We start from the raw sequence: 20,904 nt of genomic DNA on the forward strand, positions 1-20,904 counted from the left end.
TCTTTTTGACAGTGTCTCCTGTATTGCTACTTTTGCGTGTGTACTGACCTTCCTGCTTGTTTAATAACCAAGTCTCCTGGATCTCCCTCTGGACTGTTTCCTGGTTTTGACTCCTTGCATTTCTCCAACTATGCCTTTTGTAATTGGAATTAGCCTGTCGTGATGAGGCTCTTGGACTGGAACCACTCATTCAACTATCCGTCTGGAAAACTTGATGACAATGAGACAGAGGTGCCTGTAGCTGATGCTGATGAGACTGTGTAAACCCCTTTCCATGGCAACACAGGAAGTCCTATATGATTATAGTTTCGTTATGTGATTATAATACTTCTTGTTTACTGTAACTTTGGGTAATAGAGTGAGTTAAAGTTATTATTATGTTGCCTTTGTTAAATTTATGATGAGGAATGAGTTGTTTATTGCAAATCACATGACTATTACCCGGAAGTTGGGAAGCATGGAGAAGCGATAGAATGGCGGGTGAAAACGGCAAACTTTTATGCTCCTGTCTGTTATTCTACAGCTGGTCTACCAGGCGAACACAATAATCATTACCATTAGCAAGTTACCTTTGTAAAGCACTGTTAAGCTTTGTTATAAGTAATTGTGAGACACGCTGTATATTTCTGCATAAGTAACCTGTATGAATGTGGTTTTTTTTAGCTTTGTGCTTGAAACTGTTTGTATATCTTCTAGTTTTCACAGTGTTCCATGATACTTCAGGGAAGAATAAATGTGAATGTGGACATCAGTAAGAAGCGTGGACTATTTTATGACCAGTGTAGTTACAGTGAAAATGTGTCCTAACTCCATCATCCTGAGGTGCTTCATCTCCTGTTGTGAACTTCAGGTCTTCACTGTGCAGCTCTGATTAATCTCCTGTGGTGAACTTCAGGTCTTCAGCGTGCAGTTTTGCTTAATTTCCTGCAGTGTACTTCAGCCGACAGCGTCCATTTTCAGGTCTGACTGTACAATACTGAAATATAAAATAAATCCTCTGGTAATTGATGGACAGTTCCACAACAATGTCATAAAGAAACTGATTATTGCAAAATAAGAGGCTGTAGGTGCTCAGGACTGTGAGAAAAGTGCAATACAATTTAACTGCCCTGAATGTAACATCCTGTTTGCACTTAGGTATTGCTATAAAGTTAACAACATTTGTAAATCACAAGTGCTGATATAATTTGAGTTTATTTGTCATTCAAATATCACATTTCAGAATTGGCAATGGTATTAGCCATAAGTTAAAGGAGTATTGAAAGTTAGCTTAACCAAAGTGCTTTATTCTCTGTACTGTAATTCATGTGCTTTTAAGTTACCTTGTCTTCGCCTTTAAGTGTTAATACCTGAAAGGCTACAAAATGTCAGTTCAGAGTGAATCATTGTCTCAGTGCGGTGAGGTAGCTAGGCAGATTGATTCCCTTCCAGATGTGCAAGAAGTCTTAGACTCTGATACTAACGCAGCAGAGAAAGAGAAGACAAAGGCTCATCACGCTAAAAACGAGAAATCCAAAACAATGCTTAAGGAGCCTAATTCAGCTGCATCGATGAAAAGTTAGATGAAACAAGAAAATCCTCCTGTGACAGATATCTAACACCTAAGATGCTTGAGCTGAAAGAGTAAATTCAAAGAGAACGGAAATTCAACTCAGTATATGAGAAATAGAAAACCCAAGTTAAGGATGCTTGTACAAAACTTAAACAGGTGTGCTCTGAGAGTGACTTGTATGACATGATGGATGTGGTTGAGAAGCTTGAGTCTGAATTAAAAGAGTTATACAACAACATACGGCTCCAAACTGCACCAAGCCAAGAAATTCTGAGAAAAATTGATGCAAGTGTAGCTGTGACAGCAGATTTATTGGGACTAATGAGAATGCGCCTGATTGATGCTGTAGTGGAAAAATCAAGGTTACGCATGCTGCTTGACAGTGAATATGCTAGGTCCATATATGGATCCACAGTTTCCAAAGCCACTGTACCCAGCCGACGCTTCAACTGTCTCTCAGAGTCCCCAAGTATTTCAGTCAATAGAGCAGAGACAGCTGCACAGCTGGCTGCAAAGAAAGCTGAAGTTGAAAGGGAAGGTGCCACTGATGCACAATGTCAGCAACTGAAAAAGCTTGAAAGTCAAAGAGACATTGAAGTAATTGAAGCAAAGCTCAGTGTATACTGAGGAAGAGTCAAAGAAAAGAGTGAGAGATGTAGTCCTCCGTGCAGTGACATGAAGGTTCCTAGTCCACTCACTCCTTTTGCAGGATGCCTGGAAGGGTAAGATACAAACAATGAAGCATCTTCAGTCCAGGCATTACAGGAGTCTATGGCCCTCACTCAACTTCCAATACCAGAACCTTCTGTATTCTCTGGTGACCCACTGAAGTTCACCAAATGAAGCACATGCTTCAAGGCCCTTATAGAGAGACGATGCTCAAATCCTGCAGATAGGTTGTTTTACGTACAGAAGTATATCAGTGGGGAGGCAAGATCTGCTCTGGAAGGCAGCTTTTACAGAAAAGACAAAGAGGCCTATCAGCAAGCATGGGAGAAACTGAATGCAAGGTATGGTCACTCCTTTGTGGTGCAGTGTGCTTTCCAAGAGAAGTTTAACAAGTGGCCAAAGATTGCTGCAAAAGAGTATATTAAGCTAAGAGAATTTAGTGATTTCCTGCAAACATGTAGTGATGCTGTGCCTCACTGTTACGACCCCGCACTTGTGCAGTCTGTGCGGTGTTGTTGTTTTCTTGTTGGCGCTGTGTTCCCCTCGCTGTCTCTCTCAGGTCCGGGTTCCTCCAGCCTCACATCGTCATTGGTCCATTTGTTTCCCGCGCTGTCCTGGGTCAGCCAATCAGAGGAGGATCCCTGACTACTTGAACCCTCCCGTTCCGTCCCGCAGGAGGCTCGTCATTCTAAGTGTGTTATCTGGGCTGTCAAGAGCTTTGTGCGGCTGCTATTGTTATACCTGCGGGTTTCGTGTGTATTGTTGGTGTGTATCTTATCTGTGTCAATCCCACTGTCACCCATCCCTGTAGTAAGCCTGGGGAGCGCAAGGTAGGTACAGTGGGGGAAAAAAAAGTATTTGATCCCCTGCTGATTTTGTACGTTTGCCCACTGACAAAGAAATGATCAGTCTATAATTTTAATGGTAGGTGTATTTTAACAGTAAGAATAGAATAACAGCAAAAAAATCCAGAAAAACGCATTTCAAAAAAGTTATACATTTATTTGCATGTTAATGAGGGAAATAAGTATTTGATCCCCTATCAATCAGCAAGATTTCTGGCTCCCAGGTGTCTTTTATACAGGTAACGAGCTGAGATCTCAGCTCGTTACCTGTATACAAGACACCTGTCCACAGAAGCAATCAATCAATCAGATTCCAAACTCTCCACCATGGCCAAGACCAAAGAGCTGTCCAAGGATGTCAGGGACAAGATTGTAGACCTACACAAGGCTGGAATGGGCTACAAGACCATCGCCAAGCAGATTGGTGGGAAGGTGAAAACAGTTGGTGCGATTATTCGCAAATGGAAGAAACAAAAAATAACTGTCAGTCTCCCTCAGTCTGGGGCTCCATGCAAGATCTCACCTTGTGGAGTTTCAATGATCATGAGAACGGTGAGGAATCAACCCAGAACTACACGGGAGGATCTTGTTAATGATCTCAAGGCAGCTGGGACCATAGTCACCAAGAAAACAATTGGTAACACACTACGCCGTGAAGGACTGAAATCCTGCAGCAGCCGCAAGGCCCCGTGCTCAAGAAAGCACATGTACAGGCCCGTCTGAAGTTTGCCAATGAACATATGAATGATTCAGAGGAGAACTGGGTGACAATGTTGTGGTCAGATGAGACCAAAAATCAAGCTCTTTGGCATCAACTCAACTCGCCGTGTTTGGAGGAGGAGGAATGACCCCAAGAACACCATCCCCACCGTCAAACATGGAGGTGGAAACATTATGCTTTGGGGGTGTTTTTCTGCTAAGGGGACAGTACAACTGCACCGCATCAAAGGGACGATGGACGGGGCCATGTACCGTCAAATCTTGGGTGAGAACCTCCTTCCCTCAGCCAGGGCATTGAAAATGGGTATTCCAGCATGACAATGACCCAAAACACACAGACAAGGCAACAAAGGTGTGGCTCAAGAAGAAGCACATTAAGGTCCTGGAGTGGCCTAGCCAGTCTCCAGACCTTAATCCCATAGAAAATCTGTGGAGGGAGCTGAAGGTTCGAGTTGCCAAACGTCAGCCTCGAAACCTTAATGACTTGGAGAGGATCTGCAAAGAGGAGTGGGACAAAATCCCTCCTGAGATGTGTGCAAACCTGGTGGCCAACTACAAGAAACGTCTGACCTCTGTGATTGCCAACAAGGGTTTTGCCGCCAAGTACTAAGTTGAAGGGGTCAAATACTTATTTCCCTCATTAACATGCAAATCAATTCATAACTTTTTTGAATTGCATTTTTCTGGATTTTTTTGTTGTTATTCTGTCTCTCATGGCTAAAATACACCTACCATTAAAATTATAGACTGATCATTTCTTTGTCAGTGGGCAAACATCAGCAGGGGATCACATACTTTTTTCCCCCACTGTATAGCAGTTCTTCATGCCGGACCAGCACCTTGGATTAGGAAAGAGGAAGTCAGCCCCTCCACAGAGCACGGCGGGGAGGAAGACGGACAAGTCTCTCCATCAGCCGCTACCTCCACATGCACTGAGGTTTGTGGAAACAGCAGAAGCAGAAGATCTTGTTCAAAAATCTGCCTCGCGAATGTTTACCCAAGGGGTCATCCGGAAAAGAAGATCAGAACATATGCTATCTTGGACGATCAGAGTAATAAGTCTCTAGCAAGATCAGCTTTCTTCAAAATATTTAACATTATGGACAGCACATCTCCATACACACTCAAGAGAGGGAAACGATGGGAGGAGAGCTAGCGGCTTTATTTTGGAGTCGGTTGATGGGGAAACTAGTCTACCTCTCCCCACACTCATCGAGTATAACTTGCTCCCCAACAATAGGACTGAAATTCCCACTACAGATGTTGCACGCCACCACGATCACCTGAAGTCTATTGCAAAAAATATTCTTCCTTTGGACACCACAGCTGAGATTCTTCTACTTCTCGGGAGAGACATCATTCAAGTGCACAAGGTACGTGAACAGTGCAACGGACCCCCTCACGCTCCCTTTGCACAGAGGCTGGCCCTGGGATGGGTCATTGTAGGAGATGTCTGTCTGAGAGGTGCACACGCCTTCATCCATTAATGCTTTCAAGACTAGCATTCTGGAAAATGGAGTCCCTGCCCAAGTAGCATTCATGTGAAGGAGAAATATGGCGGTCAAGGTCAGCTCCAGATTTCTCCAACTCCAACCCTGAAACAGGAAAGCATGCCTAGGAATGCTGAGTGTTCAATGGGAAAATCAGTCTTCTGCTGTACAAAGGATGATGACAAGCCTGCCCCCTCTATTGAAGATGTGGCTTTCCTGCAGAAAATGGAGAGAGAGTTCCACCAGGATGAATCAAACAGCTGGGTCGCCCCCCTCTCTTTCCGTTGCCCATGACAGCGGCTCCCAGATAATAAAGAACAGGCTCAGAGGCACCTTACCTCACTCAGTCGCATGTTGAGGAAACAGCCAAAAATGAAGGACAATTTGTGGACTTCATGCAAAAGATATTTGAAAATGGGCATGCAGAACTAGCACCACCTCTGGGAAAGGATGAAGAATGCTGGTACCTACCCATCTTTGGTGTATATCATCCTCAAAAGCCAGGGCATATCAGGGTAGTGTTCGACTCAAGCGCCCAATTCCAAGGTGTGTCTTTGAACAACATCCTCCTTACCGGGCCAAACATGAACAACAGCCTCCTAGGAGTGCTACTGTGTTTCAAAAAGGAGCTAGTAGCTGTGACTGCGGATGTACAGCCAATGTTTCATTGTTTTTTGGTCAGAGAAGACCATCGGAACTTCCTGCGTTTTCTTTGGTTTCGCAACAACAATCCAGAGGATGAGGTCATAGAGTGCAGAATGAGGGTACATGTTTTCGGAAATAGCCCTTCTCCAGCTGTAGCAATCTATGGGCTTAAGAGAGCTGCCCTAAAGGGAGAAAAAGATTATGGTCCAGAAGTGAGAGTTCATTGAGAAGAACTTCTATATAGACGATGGTCTCATATCCCTCCCCATGGTGACAGAAGCTGTTACCCTACTCAAGAAGACTCAAGAGATGTTAGCCCTCTCAAATTTACGGCTACACAAAATAGCGTCTAACAAAGTAGAGGTGATGAGGGCATTCCCTGAAGAGGACCTTTCAAAGGGTTTCAAAGACCTAGACCTCAGTGTTGATGCTCTGCCCATTTAGGAGTAAGTTGGGATGTAAAAGACGATGTGTTCACCTTCCAAGTCTCTGAAAAACCCTATACAAGACGTGGGGTTTTGTCTACAATTAACAGCCTGTTTGATCCATTTGGGTTCGCAGCTCCAGTCAGTGTTCGGGGCAGGTATCTGCTCAGAGAACTTACCATGGAGGCCTATGAGTGGGATGCTCCTCTCCCGGATGAGAAATGTAAGGAATGGAAAGTGTGGAGAGACTCTTTGAAAGAACTTGAAAATGTAAAAATTCCACGCACATACACATCCAGCTCCCTCAGTCATATGCACAAAAGGGAAATATATGTCTTTTGCGATGCTTCTACAATGGCTATTGCCGCCGTAGCTTACCTAAGGACAACCAATGCAGATGGGAACATCGAAGTTGGGTTCTTGTTTGGCAAGGCCAAGCTAGCCCTGCGTCCTGAGATCACCATCCCAAGACTTGAACAGAACAGTTTTAGCCACAGAAGTAGCAGAGGCGATTGTGGACGAAATGGACACCGAACTCAATGCTGTGAAGTTCTACTCTGACAGGTAGGTAGTCCTCGGTTACATACATAATGAGTCACGAAGATTTTATGTCTTTGTCAACAACCGAGTGCAGCGCATTAGGAGATCAACTAGCCCCAAGCAATGGAATTATGTCCCTACCGACCAGAACCCTGCCAATCACGCTTCAAGATCACTGCCTGCAGGCAGCCTAACACTCAGCACATGGTTGACAGGACCAACCTTTTTATCCAAGCCTGTGGAACCTTTCCTCAATGCTTCCTTTGACTTGGTTGGCCCTGGATCTGACATAGAAATCCGCCCACAAGTTGCACCTTTCGCCACTCAAGTTTCTGGAAATCCACTAGATCCCAAGCGTTTTGAGCGCTTTTCAAGCTGGAAATTACTCACTGGGACAATAGCACGGCTTGTGCATATTGCTCACTCCTTCAAATCGGAGACTGCTGAGACTGCGGAGGCTGCAGGGGCTGGCACATCTGCAAAAAACCTACACAAAAGAGTTATTGGATAAAGCCAAGAACGTTGTCATTCTCAATTTACAACAGGAAGCCTTCCCAGAGGAACTGAGAGGCATTCAACAAGGGATAGGCATCCCAAAGCAGAGCACACTTGTAAAGTTGTCTCCCTACATTGACGATTCGGGCCTACTCAGAATTGGAGGACGCCTGTCTCAAGCAAGCTTTGGAAGAGATGACATTAATCCTCTCATCCTCCCTGAACATTTTCACACAACCACCCTGCTCATTCGTCATTACCACGAGCAGGTCCACCATCAGGGGCGCCACTTTACTGAGGGCGCCATAAGAGCTGCTGGTCTATGGATCATCGGTGGTAAACGACGAGTTAGCAGTATCATCCACGAATGTGTGACGTGTCGCAGACTGCGGGGAAGGAGAGAGACTCAAAAGATGTATGACTTACCTGTGGATCGTCTCAGCAATGACCCTCCTTTCTCCTATGTTGGGTTAGATGTATTTGGACCCTGGACAGTCACTTCACGTCGCACAAGAGGGGGACTTGTGAATAGCAAACGCTGGGCAGTGCCATTTATGTGTATGAGTATCAGGGCCATACATTTCGACGTTATCGAGTCGATGGACACATCGAGCTTCATAAATGCTCTGAAAAGATTCTTCTCCATTCGGGGACCTGTGAAAGAAATAAGGTCTAATTGCGGAACTAATCTTGTCAGTGCATGCAAGGAACTCAGGATTGAGTCAAAGGCCTGCAGTGACAAGCAGGTTCAAGTATACCTGAGCGAAAATGGATGCACCTGGGTCTTCAACTCTGATCAGGTGATCAGGTGATCAGGACTTCATGAGTCAGTTTTGATGATCCGACTCTCAGCAGTATGGAGTCAAGGATGTGCCTTGTGACTCCTATCATACGCTCCCAGCTGCCCCCCATGTGAGATGAATGTGGAATTCCTTCCTGCTCCCCAGGGTGAATTTAGTGATAAGGACCTCCTCAGTTGACAGTGGAGACAAGTTCAAAGTCTTGCCAACACCTTCTGGCATCGCTGGAAAAGAGAATACCTCACTACCTTGCAGAGTCATCAGAAATGGCAACACGAGAAGCCTAATCTTCAGGATGGGGACCTTATCCTGCTCAAGGAAAATCAAGTCAAGAGGAACCACTGGCCCATGGGAATAGTCGTTAAAACCTTTCCTAGCAAAGATGGAAGGTACAGGAAGGTTGAAGTCAAGGTCGCAAAAGAGGGATCATGCAAGGTGTTCTTACGCCCCGTCACAGACACTGTGCTTCTCTTGTCCCCTGAGGCTAAATAAGAACTCTGATTGAATTCTTTCAATTCGTGTATTAGTTATGGCATCTTACAGATACCAGGCGGGGAGTGTTCTGGCTCCAGTTAATTGAATTGGCACCACATAGTGGTGTTTTTCCCTTCCTGCATTCCGCCAATGGATTAGTATTGGTTTCTATAGTAACCATTCCTTTTGACAGTTAGTGGAAGCCATTTTGTTTGTTTTTAATTTCCACTGTGGTAAAGGAAAGCTGTACACTCGTTCCTGATAAAATCTCGTTTAACCTTTGTATTTGCTGTTAGAAGGCATTGTCTGTAAGTATTCATGTTAAAATAGTTATTATCTTAGTGTTTCTGTTGCTGTTTACAACCAAATCACAGTTTTCTAGTAGGCTACTATAGCCGCTTTTTCGCGTACATGCTGTAGCGTAAGGTACACTTATACATTTAAATTTAAGAAGTGAATTTATAGTATCACCTTATCACGAATCCTGGAATCTTGTAGAACTCAATTTCTGTAATAATTGGACACAGACACCAATTCCAAAGATATAAATTGTCAAATTTATTCAAAAACAAAGACTAAATGTAGCACTACACTAATTATACAAAAGGGAAAAACTAATTAAAATTCAACTCTAGATCAACAAATCAAAGACAAATCACTTCCGTGACCAAATCAAAGACCATGGGATCGCATATGATAACACAAATCGTTAAACAAAAAAGGTTATAAACACATTGACTACAATACCGGTTAGTAAGACGAAGGTGAGTCTCTCGTTAGTATTATTAGTCAGACATTAAATAACTACGCAGGTTAGTATTTATGTCAGGTAACTTCTCGTTATATACACTCACCTAAAGGATTATTAGGAACACCTGTTCAATTTCTCATTAATGCAATTATCTAACCAACCAATCACATGGCAGTTGCTTCAATGCATTTAGGGGTGTGGTCCTGGTCAAGACAATCTCCTGAACTCCAAACTGAATGTCTGAATGGGAAAGAAAGGTGATTTAAGCAATTTTGAGCGTGGCATGGTTGTTGGTGCCAGACGGGCCGGTCTGAGTATTTCACAATCTGCTCAGTTACTGGGATTTTCACGCACAACCATTTCTAGGGTTTACAAAGAATGGTGTGAAAAGGGAAAAACATCCAGTATGCGGCAGTCCTGTGGGCGAAAATGCCTTGTTGATGCTAGAGGTCAGAGGACAATGGGCCGACTGATTCAAGCTGATAGAAGAGGAACTTTGACTGAAATAACCACTCGTTACAACCGAGGTATGCAGCAAAGCATTTGTGAAGCCACAACACGTACAACCTTGAGGCGGATGGGCTACAACAGCAGAAGACCCCACCGTGTACCACTCATCTCCACTACAAATAGGAAAAAGAGGCTACAATTTGCACAAGCTCACCAAAATTGGACAGTTGAAGACTGGAAAAATGTTTCCTGGTCTGATGAGTCTCGATTTCTGTTGAGACATTCAGATGGTAGAGTCAGAATTTGGCGTAAACAGAATGAGAACATGGATCCATCATGCCTTGTTACCACTGTGCAGGCTGGTGGTGGTGGTGTAATGGTGTGGGGGATGTTTTCTTGGCACACTTTAGGCCCCTTAGTGCCAATTGGGCATCGTTTAAATGCCACGGCCTACCTGAGCATTGTTTCTGACCATGTCCATCCCTTTAGGACCACCATGTACCCATCCTCTGATGGCTACTTCCAGCAGGATAATGCACCATGTCACAAAGGTCGAATCATTTCAAATTGGTTTCTTGAACATGACAATGAGTTCACTGTACTAAACTGGCCCCCACAGTCACCAAATCTCAACCCAATAGAGCATCTTTGGGATGTGGTGGAACGGGAGCTTCGTGCCCTGGATGTGCATCCCACAAATCTCCATCAACTGCAAGATGCTATCCTATCAATATGGGCCAACATTTCTAAAGAATGCTTTCAGCACCTTGTTGAATCAATGCCACGTAGAATTAAGGCAGTTCTGAAGGCGAAAGGGGGTCAAACACAGTATTAGTATGGTGTTCCTAATAATCCTTTAGGTGAGTGTATATATCAGTCTCATTTACGTTTAGGTGCCGAGAAAGATCCTATCATTACTTGTTACCACAATTTCCCTTAACTGATTATTATTCAATGATTAAGGATAGGCAGGGCCACCAATAATCTAATGTCTATTAACTTGTGTCAATTTCAGACTAAACAGTTAAACAGGAATGAGAAGATATTTCTCGGCGTTGACAGATTTTATTTCTAAAATTATCAACAAAACAGTTTAATGCAACACACATTTATATTTAAGAAAACTAAATGATATTACACATTCTAGAGTTATGAATCACAGATTAACATTTCTAATTGATTTCTCAAATGTCATGAATCATGAACTCCAAACTGTTAAACTTATCTGAACTTCGTCGCAGAGAGGCCTCTCTGTCTTCGGGCTCAGATAACAGCACACGGCACGAGGTCCGTGTGGTTGGAACAAAGGCAGTCCGGTTCGGCTTTGTCCAAGAACTTCCACTCAGTCTATGCACCTGGAAGTTGGGGTTTCGCGAATGTAGAGTCGTTTCCAAACAGATTTTCCACTGGTTTGAAGGCTCCAAGGTTGTGCACAAAATCTTCTTTGTAAGCAGGGGTTCCACCGTAGTTACGAAGTCTTTGAGGAAAGCAAGGCCCTGTTTGTTCCAAGGGTCAAGTTTCTTAAGACTCAAATAGCTATTTAAATGACTGACACGTTCGTATACAGTCGACTTAGTCAATTGTCCAGCTGTAAAACTCCACTGATCAGGAGGGCACAGGCGGGCAGCGCAGTCTGTAAAGTTCTTTATTTAATAAAGTCCTTTAAAAGAATTCTTCGTACGGCTCAATCTCCTTCTTCCAGTTTAACTCTTCTGTTGCCGGCAAAGACTTGGTTGGTTTCTGGTTCCGGTTCTGGCAACAGAGCTACAGGTTGAGCTGTGGCAGCAAGTTTCTGGTTCAGGTGAGAGAGAGAGAGAGAGAAAGACTGTCCGCTGTTCCTTATAGTCTGTCAGATCAATAGGTGATTGGTCCCTGAGTTCTTGAGATTGGATTTCGGTTTCAGCCCCCAGTGTCCTATTGGAGGGGGGCTTGATTTATGACTGATGTCAATCCATGCCATCTTTTGGAAATGCCGGTTGGCCTGGGTTCGTAGCTCTATGTCGGGATTTCGGCTCTCATCCACTTCAAAGAGTTTTTATCACCTACAGGCCCCTTTCTCCAGACATCTCATAGCAGAATTCCAAACTATTTGGCCTCTTCTCGGTGCCATCCTCCCCAAAACTGTCACTTTGATGCAAACCAGTTCCAAGCTGATGAGCTAAGGAAATCTGATAACTTTGGGGGGGGGGAGGTCTTCTTTAGATCAGTGCTTCAGCTCAGAGCCCAAATGCTCTTATCCAAATACACCCAACATAACGCTACAATGCTAATTACATTTCTATCACTATGAGTTTACCATCACTCCATAATCGATTGTTTTGAGAAACACGTGTTAATAGTGTTTGTGCTTGTCCACATAGTATTCATTTATACAAAATAGTTTAAATTTAAGATAACTATTTACAGGGTAATTTAGTATTACATGCCGTTATGCTGTGTAACTTTAAGCATTTTTATACAATGTATTACAGCATATGTTTATATTTGTTTATTTCAGTTTTACTCCATTTCAATTGCTGCACAAGAGTGTGGTGGTGTGCAAATAAACCCCTGGAATCGACATTCACCCTCTCTCCTGTGTGGTTTCTGGAAGGAGTTTACCTCTCTGTCTAACTTTGTAGGGGAACACTTAGTGAGAGCAGAACATAACTTATAATTTTTTTCATTTATGCAGCTCATTTATGTAGGCATGTTTAATACATATAGTTAGGAAAAGTCACGAATGGTTATGCGCAGTGTATATAGGAACACAGAGTAATTCAAATTGTAATTCATTAACCAAATCGGTCAAATTGACTGGCTCAGCGCTTCAAGTGTTAAGGTGCTAGTCGTAAAGGTCATTCTCTTCCCTATTCTTCTCTATGTAGGCATGGTATTTCCCCCAGACAGGCATACCGCTAAATTGATTAACAATCATTTTTCGGTTTGTCTGGGGGAGTAAAATGGAGAGGCTGAAAAGAGTGCAGATGGTGAAGGGCACCCTGGATGTAGGTAGGGGGGTCCCTGACATTTTGTGTGGCTCATTAAGGTGCAGGGGATGGCATATGTGGTTAAGAACATCCAGGCTGCTGACAAGAAAGTGAGTTTTATTAACTGCTTTTATTTTGCCAGCAGCCTGAGACCACTCGTCCTCTGCGCCATGGATAACACCAGGCCAAACTTGTGGGATCCCCCACTATTCTACAGGGTGCTCCAAGCCTTTGCACTCAAAGCAGGCCTCCACAAAGCCTCCACCAGCAGAATAGAAGATTTTCCTCCCGAAACCTGCAGAAACATCTGGGCTAATGCACGTTTGCCTCACAAATACGCAGAAAGATGTCTCCTGGATGGCTGTGAGTCGGTGTCTCCCCACTCGAGTGTTCATGTATAGAAGGGGTTTAGCCCTGTTTGACACCTGCCCCTACAAAGGCTGCCTGGGAAAGGAGACAGAGGCTCATATTTTTAAGGACTGCCCCTCCGCTTGCAGGGTCTGGCTCTTGTTCTGTCCATTCCTCCACAGGTTTGCCGAACCTGCACAGACGACCACCCAGCAGATCCTATATGGACCAGCCAGAGGACTGACATCTATATCTCTGAAGTGCTGGTGGCGTGTTGTCTGCGCAGTGAAGCAGGCCCCGTGGGAGGGATGGAACATTTGTCTTTTTAATAAGCAGGAGCTGGACCCTAAAGTAATCACACGGAGGGGCATGGTCCTAGTACGAGACCATGTCAATCTGGAGATCCATCAGAGGGGCAAGGAGGAAGCCTTGAGGAACTGGAAGATCCAGGATCTGGGGGAGCTTAAAATCCCATGATGGGATACCACCTCTGGGGACGAATACTTCCCCTGCTGGAGCCCAAGTTCAAGAATATTTATTCTCTTACTGATAAATGATTGTTTATGACAATATTCAATGTTTCATTGCTTTTGAATGTTTTCATGATTTTGTTTGATGCATTGACTGTTACTTTTCTTTTTTAATGCATCAGATTGTTCTGATTCTGTTTTTTAAATTTTTTTAGTTGGTTGTTTTCTTTTATTTATCTGATGCATTATCTGTCAATTATGCATTTGACTGTTTTTGTTAAATTTTGTTGGTTTGGCAGTTTTGGAGGCTAAACAACAACCTGACCGGATCAGCTCAACATCCAAAAGCCCTTTTAAGGGCCGCCCACACTTTCAACCTAAGAGCTCTGATTTATTTCTTTTGTATCTTATTGTTCTATAGGTATATTTAGATATCTTTCCCGCTCCAGCTCATCCAGAACTCTGCGGCTCGTCTGGTATTCTCTCTGCCCTGATTCGCACACGGTACTCCACTGCTCCGCTCCCTCCACTGGCTCCCGATACCGGCATGCATTCAGTTCAAGACATTGATGCTTACCTACAGCTGTCTCCACCACACTGCACCAAGTTACTTTCAGATGCTCGTCTCTCCATACATCCCCTCCAAACCGCTGCGGTCTTACGGTGCCAGAAGATTATGCCTCGGTTCCACTGGCTTAAGCGTCTGTATCGTGTCCCACAGATTTTTGTAAAACCAGGCCATTGTGAAGTCCATCCCCTCTTATGGGAGGAGCAGAGCGATTGTGGGTTTGGTTTGTGTTTCGTTTTAAAAACAAAGACTGAGAACAACACTACGAGTGATAGAGCCTGATGTGGGAAAGACTTTTGTGGCTAATATTATTCTTTCTGCTTTACATGATTATAAACAGTGTAATAAATACACGTTTCTATTAAGAGATATTAGGAAGAGCTAAACATGTATAGACAACATCATATTCAGATAAGCATTGTTACCGTAAGAAAATGTTTCCATGTGCAACAATAACAATACATATTTGCTATTTAGTATTATTATAAGGCTTCCATGCACAAAGTGCTGGAAGCTGCTTCTTCTTCTTCAACTTCCAATGCCCCTATAACTCTCATACATGCATCAGAACTCACGAAACTTGTAAGTATTGTAGAAACCAATAATACCTGCAAATGCTGTGAAAACTACATGCACCGGTCACATGGTACAGCTGCCATAATGCTTATTGTCTGAAATCCTATGAAAATCTGCTTCTCCAAAAGCAACTGATGCATGCATATCCCACTTCATACTCATGCATACCTTATGCCCCACTATGACACTTGTTCATCAGAAGTAGCTTGGTCGCACACGATTTCAACTTACTCAGTTCATGGTCTAGCAGTATGTATAAAACTCTATGTAAACCCTATGATTTTAAGAAAGTTGAGACAAAGACCACTTCCTTCCACAAGCTTGCTAAATAAAGACTTCTGTTTGATTCAATCTACTCGTAATCTAATTTGTAACATTTGTAAAAGGCAATGGCCACCACATTCGAATATATTTTTTAAAATATGAAATTTGACCCCAAAAAGACACATAAGCAAAATTCAAAAACTCACCAAACTTGGTACAATAATAAATGGTAATGTTATTCTGGATTGTGGCTAGTTTCGTCACTATTGGTTACACGGCATGGTAGCAAATTGCATCACAAGATGTCACTTATGGCAGCAAATATCTTATATAAAGCCTAATGCACTTACATTTCCAGTAATTAACACTAGTAAAAGGATCTGTCAAAGATGATGAAACCAAGTTAACAGGACACAAAAAACAGCTGCTGTACACCAGTCAGAATGACAGCTTCACATGTCAGCTGCATCATGACATTCCTTATGCAGACCTCTACCTCCATCATGTGGACACGTTTGGAAACTGTATTCTGCATCTTGAATGACACAAGAATTAAATCTTCACATGTATGTGTGGGACCCCATTATGTTGTTCAGCATAAGAGTTGACACACCCCCTCATAATGATGCCCCCCTTCATTATTTCCCCCTTCATTATTTTTTGTTATTTTGCTTAATGCTTTAATAAGATCAGACTATGTAATTTTAAATATACTGTACACTCACATATTTTGTAATGCAGATATATTCAGAGATTAAAATATTGTTATTGTCACTCCGGAATTGTTTAGCCAGCTCAGAGGTCATAGGTAAGGTGCGCACAGTATGCATCATCAGGAGTAGACCAAGGTTGCAGTGCAACAGTAGTGCTGATTTAGATGTGCTCCTGTGTTTGTGATTTCAGATGCAAAGGAAAATAAACTCCTTTTAAACTCAAGCATGCCTGAAAGTCACCATTATTGTTCAGGTGTGCAACAAAATTGGTGAGCCAGGTAGGAGAATTGATTACATCGTGGATTTGAAAGTCAGAAAAAAAAGAAAAAGAAAGATGGATTGTGATTGACAGATCGGCATGTGCGAGGACCGCGGTGGAAAAAAATACATCGAGATAATGGATCTGGAGAGTCTGCAGTAAACATAAGGAGAGAATTTAAGATATGTGGTCAGATTGGGGAACAAGGTCAGAAATAGGAAACTTTTATACACAAACCTAATGCATTAGATCGATATGGGACTGAATAAAGGACACAGTGAAACAGAGGTAATTGAAGCTGTAGTCAAGGCTATCAGACCAGGCCTTAGCATTAGAGATATGCTTGAAATCAAGAGTGACCTCACTTAAGACTATCTTAACAGAACATTTCAAGAAGACAGTTCCACTGACCTATACCACCGGTTAGTGAACATTAGTCAAGACAGTCGGGAGTCGCCTCAAAACTTTCTGTTTTGTGCCATTGAGTTAAAAGAGAGCATGTTACTTGCAGCCAGAGAGGTAGGGTCAGATGATCAATACAGTCCTGAGCTCATACAGAAGAAGTTCTTGAGATCAGTCAGTACAGGGCTATTGAGTGACCATATTAAGTTTTGACTTAAAAGCTACCTGGATGACCAAAAAGTAACAGATTGAAAAGATGAATGAAGCAGCAAGTGTAGAGTGGGAAAGACAGAGCAAACAGAAAAGAAACACTACCAGCAAAATGACTAAAGTCAGTGAGATACAGACAGAAGTGCAAACCTGTCAGCAGAGCAACTATGCAGCAGAGGTTAGAGTGGGAGTCCAAGACCCTCTATCACAAGTTGTCAAAGGGACAAAGGATCGCAAAGTGGCAGCAGTAGCCAGTCAGAAAGACTCTGAACTGTATGAAGTAGTAAAAAAACTGAAAGTGGAAGTAGAGGAAATGTGGAAAAACATGCTTAGCCACCAAGGCCCTGCTCGTCAGTCAAGATGGAGTGCAAAGAAAGGATGCAAAGTCTGTCAGGAGAATGACATGGGAGATCAGTGTGGACACTGCTTTAAGTGTGGACAGGCAGGTCACTTCTCCAAGGGCTGCCGAAGCCAGAAGAAGCCAGCAGGTCGATCTGATCAAGTGAATGTTGCAGGCCACACTATCGCACTCCCAACGTCACAGTTTCAGAGCCAAGCTGAACAGAGTTGCAGCGTGGAGGAGCTTCTTAGTGATCGAATGAGACAGCTGGAGGCTAGGGAAACTGCGGAATCAGAGCAGCAGAGGTCAGCCTGTGACCTTGAGGGGGTCACTTATGTAAGCCACCTCTCTCTACGTTGTCACTCAAAGCTACTGAACCTCATTGGAAAGAATTGCATGGTGAATTGTTCCTTTGATGGAGTTGCAACACAAGCATTTTGTGGGATACAGGATCGCAGGTCAGTCTCATCAACGAGGAATGGAGAAGAGACCACCTCCCACATACCACGGTACGCAGCACAGTAAAAATTCTGTGGTCCGGAACAGTGGTCGGTAAAGCAGTGAACCAAACAGTTATCCCCTTCACAAGTTGGGTGGAAGTGAGGTTCCAACTCGGCACGGAGGGAGCCCCAAAACCAGAGCTGTTCGTGCCAGTACTAGTTGCATGTGACCCTGGAGTTGCTGAGGAGCCGATCATCGGTTATAAAGTCATAGAACAGTTGTTGAATGGTGGAGTGGAACAAAGTTCAGATGACACCCTGAATAGAGTAAGCAGAGCGTTCTCTTTTGACTGCAAAAAGACAAAAGTGTTGATGCAACTCATACAGGACAGTGATAAAGAGTCCAACAAAGGATTTGTGAGAGCTGGACGACTCAGGGCAGTGATCCCACCCGGCCAGACAAAAGAGATTAGTTGCAGCGTAAGAACAGGGCCACTACCCACCAAACAGGAAGTCCTCTTCGAACCAAACGAGAACCCCAGATGGCCAGAAGGTCTGAATATTGCTGAAACGATCATCTGTCTGCAGAAAGGTAGTTGGTCTAGATTCACCATCCCAGTCACTAACAACACGGGTCATGACATCACTCTCATACCACGAACAGTATTAGGGCATATACAGAGGTTAAAGCCATATACCATATATAAAACCAATCAGTTTTGAGAATAGGAAAGAGTCAATTTCAGAAAATGAGAGAACACTGATTAACCCTGAAAGACCAAAAGATGAACATCAGGGGGTGACAGCACACAAAGATGATGACAAGTGGGACCCTCCAGTATCTGTGGCCCATCTGACACCAGAACAACAACTCAAGGTGAAGCAGGTGCTGAGAGAGGAGTGTGGTGGTTCTCAAGAGAATGAGAATGATGTAGGAAATATCCCCTCGCTACAACTGAAGATAAGGCTGAGCAACACCACTCCAGTAAGACGCACATAAACTTCAGTGCCAAAACCCCTACACAAAGAGGTGAAGGAGTATCTGGAAAATCTGTAGAACAGTGGATGGATCAAAAGTACCAGGAGAGATTACACTCAAAGGAAAGAACAAAGGCAAAGTCAAAAACAAAAAGTCAGACCAGTTACCATCCAGCCAGCCAATCCAGCCAGCCAATCACATGGACACCAGAACACCAGGATGTGCTCTGCCAGCTGATTGAGTTCTTGCTGCACCCACCGATACTGGGCTATCCTGACTTTGAGAAGCCTTTTGTACTCCACACTGATGCTTCATAGGAAGGCCTAGGAGCAGTTCTCTATCAGATGCAGAAAGGAAAGCTTGTTGTCATTGGCTACGGGTAAAGAACACTAACTGCCCCTGAAAATAACTACTATCTTCATTCAGGGAAGTTAGAATTCTTAGCCATGAAGTGGGCGATCTGTGAACGGTTCCGTAACTATTTGTACTATGCTCCGTCATTCATCGTCTACACGGACAAAAATCTGCTAACATATGTACTAACGACAGCCAAATTGAATGCAACCACACACCGCTGGGTGGCCGAGTTAGCCGACTTCAAGTTCTCAATAAAGTATTGGCCAGGAAAGAGCAATGGCGATGCAGATGGATTGTCACGGATGTCACTTGACATGGAGAAGTTCATGGACAAATGCTCACAGGAAGAGGTGATAACCAGTGTTATACAAGTGCTATATCTGAAGGCATTGCAAGGAACGTTCCAACCTGATTGAAGACTGATTGTTCTTCCACACCTATAACCATTGTAGCAGTGTGCAGAGGAAAACAGTGAGCAAGTGTCATCACCAGTAGCCGAGCTATCCAGTGAGCAGCTGAAAGAGGCGCAGGAGCAAGATCCTGTGATTGGAAAGATAAGGGAGTACATCAGGACCAGACAGTGGCCAGTTGTTAAGAGCCGAGACCATCATGAAGACACCACCATCTTGATAAGAGAAAAGTACAGACTGTATATTGACAAAGATTGCATCCTATACAGAAGGTCAGTGACACGCCAACAGCTGGTGCTGCCCAAGAAGTTTCACCAGCTGGTATACAGGGAGCTGCATGAGGAGATGTGGCACCTTGGAGTTGAGCGGACAATGTCCCTCATTCGTGACCAATTCTATTGGCCTGATATGCAGAGAGACGTTGAGCACCATGTCACCAATGTGTGTAGTTGTCTGGAACGAAAGAGACCGAACAAGCCAACCAGAGCACCAATGAGCCGTGTGGTGACTACGTATCCATTTGAGATGGTGTCAATACACTTCCTTCAACTTGAGAGCTGTAAAGGGGGATATGAATACATCTTAGTTGTAATGGACCACTTCACGCGCTTTGCTCAAGCGTATGCCTGAGCCAACAAAGCAGCAAAGACCGCTGCAGAGAAGATCTTTGGTGACTTTATGCTCAAGTTTGGCTTCCCAGCCAAGTTGCATCACGACCAAGGCAAGGAGTTTGAGAACAAGCTGTTTGCGAAGCTAGAGGAGTACAGTGGAATTCAAGGCTCATGCACCACGCCGTACCACCCACAAGGTAATGGCCAGGTGGAGCGCTTTAATAGAACACTTCTGTCCATGCTGAGAAACCTGACGGAAGAAGCCAGGTCTGACTGGAAGAGTTCCCTGGCGAAAGTAGTGCATGAGTATAATTGTACGCACAGCGAAGCCACTGGATTTGTACCCTACTACCTCTTGTATGGCAGAAATCCACGTCTACCCATCGACATCATGTTTGGCCTTCCGCCAAGTGATCAGAGCGTGTCTCATAGTGAGTATGCAACCAAGTGGAGAAGACGGATGGATGAGGCCTACATTTGGCATCAAGGACACCACTCAAAGAGAGGGAGAGAGCGAAGGATTGCTATGACTAGAAGACCTATGGAATGGACCTGGAACCAGGACACCGTGTCCTAGTGAGGAACTGCGTAGAACGGGGAGGTCCAGGAAAGTTGAGGTCTTACTGGGAGGATCGGGTGTATGTAGTGGCAGAGAGGAAACACAAGGACAGTCCAGTCTATGAAGTCAAACCAGAGAGAGGACCTGGACGGACCAGAGTGCTTCATAGGAATTTACTGCTGCTGTGTGACTTTCTCCCACTGGAAGAACGCCAAAAAACACAAACCAGTAAGGAAAGAAAATTGAACAACAGAAAAGGGACTGAAAGGAGAGACCAGCAACATCCAAGCGCGAAGGAAGGAGATGAGGAGGACAGCTCAGATGATGAGGGCAACTGGAGAGCAATCAACATGCCACCAGCAGCCCGCAACCGAGAGAGAGTCCAGCTAAGGGCAGAAGCAGAGGATTCCACCCCCAACCAGTGATGGAGGAGCCGGAGACTGTGGACCCAGAACAACAGGAGACGGAAGAGGAAGATGAGATGGATGCAAATGAAGAAGAACATGAAATAGCTGGAGTGGGAGAGGAAAACGTGGAGCCTGTGGAAGCAGAATGCAGGGTGTCGGACGATGA

Source organism: Amia ocellicauda, chromosome 16 (assembly GCF_036373705.1).
Source record: "Amia ocellicauda isolate fAmiCal2 chromosome 16, fAmiCal2.hap1, whole genome shotgun sequence".
NCBI classification, from domain to species: Eukaryota; Metazoa; Chordata; class Actinopteri; order Amiiformes; family Amiidae; genus Amia; species Amia ocellicauda.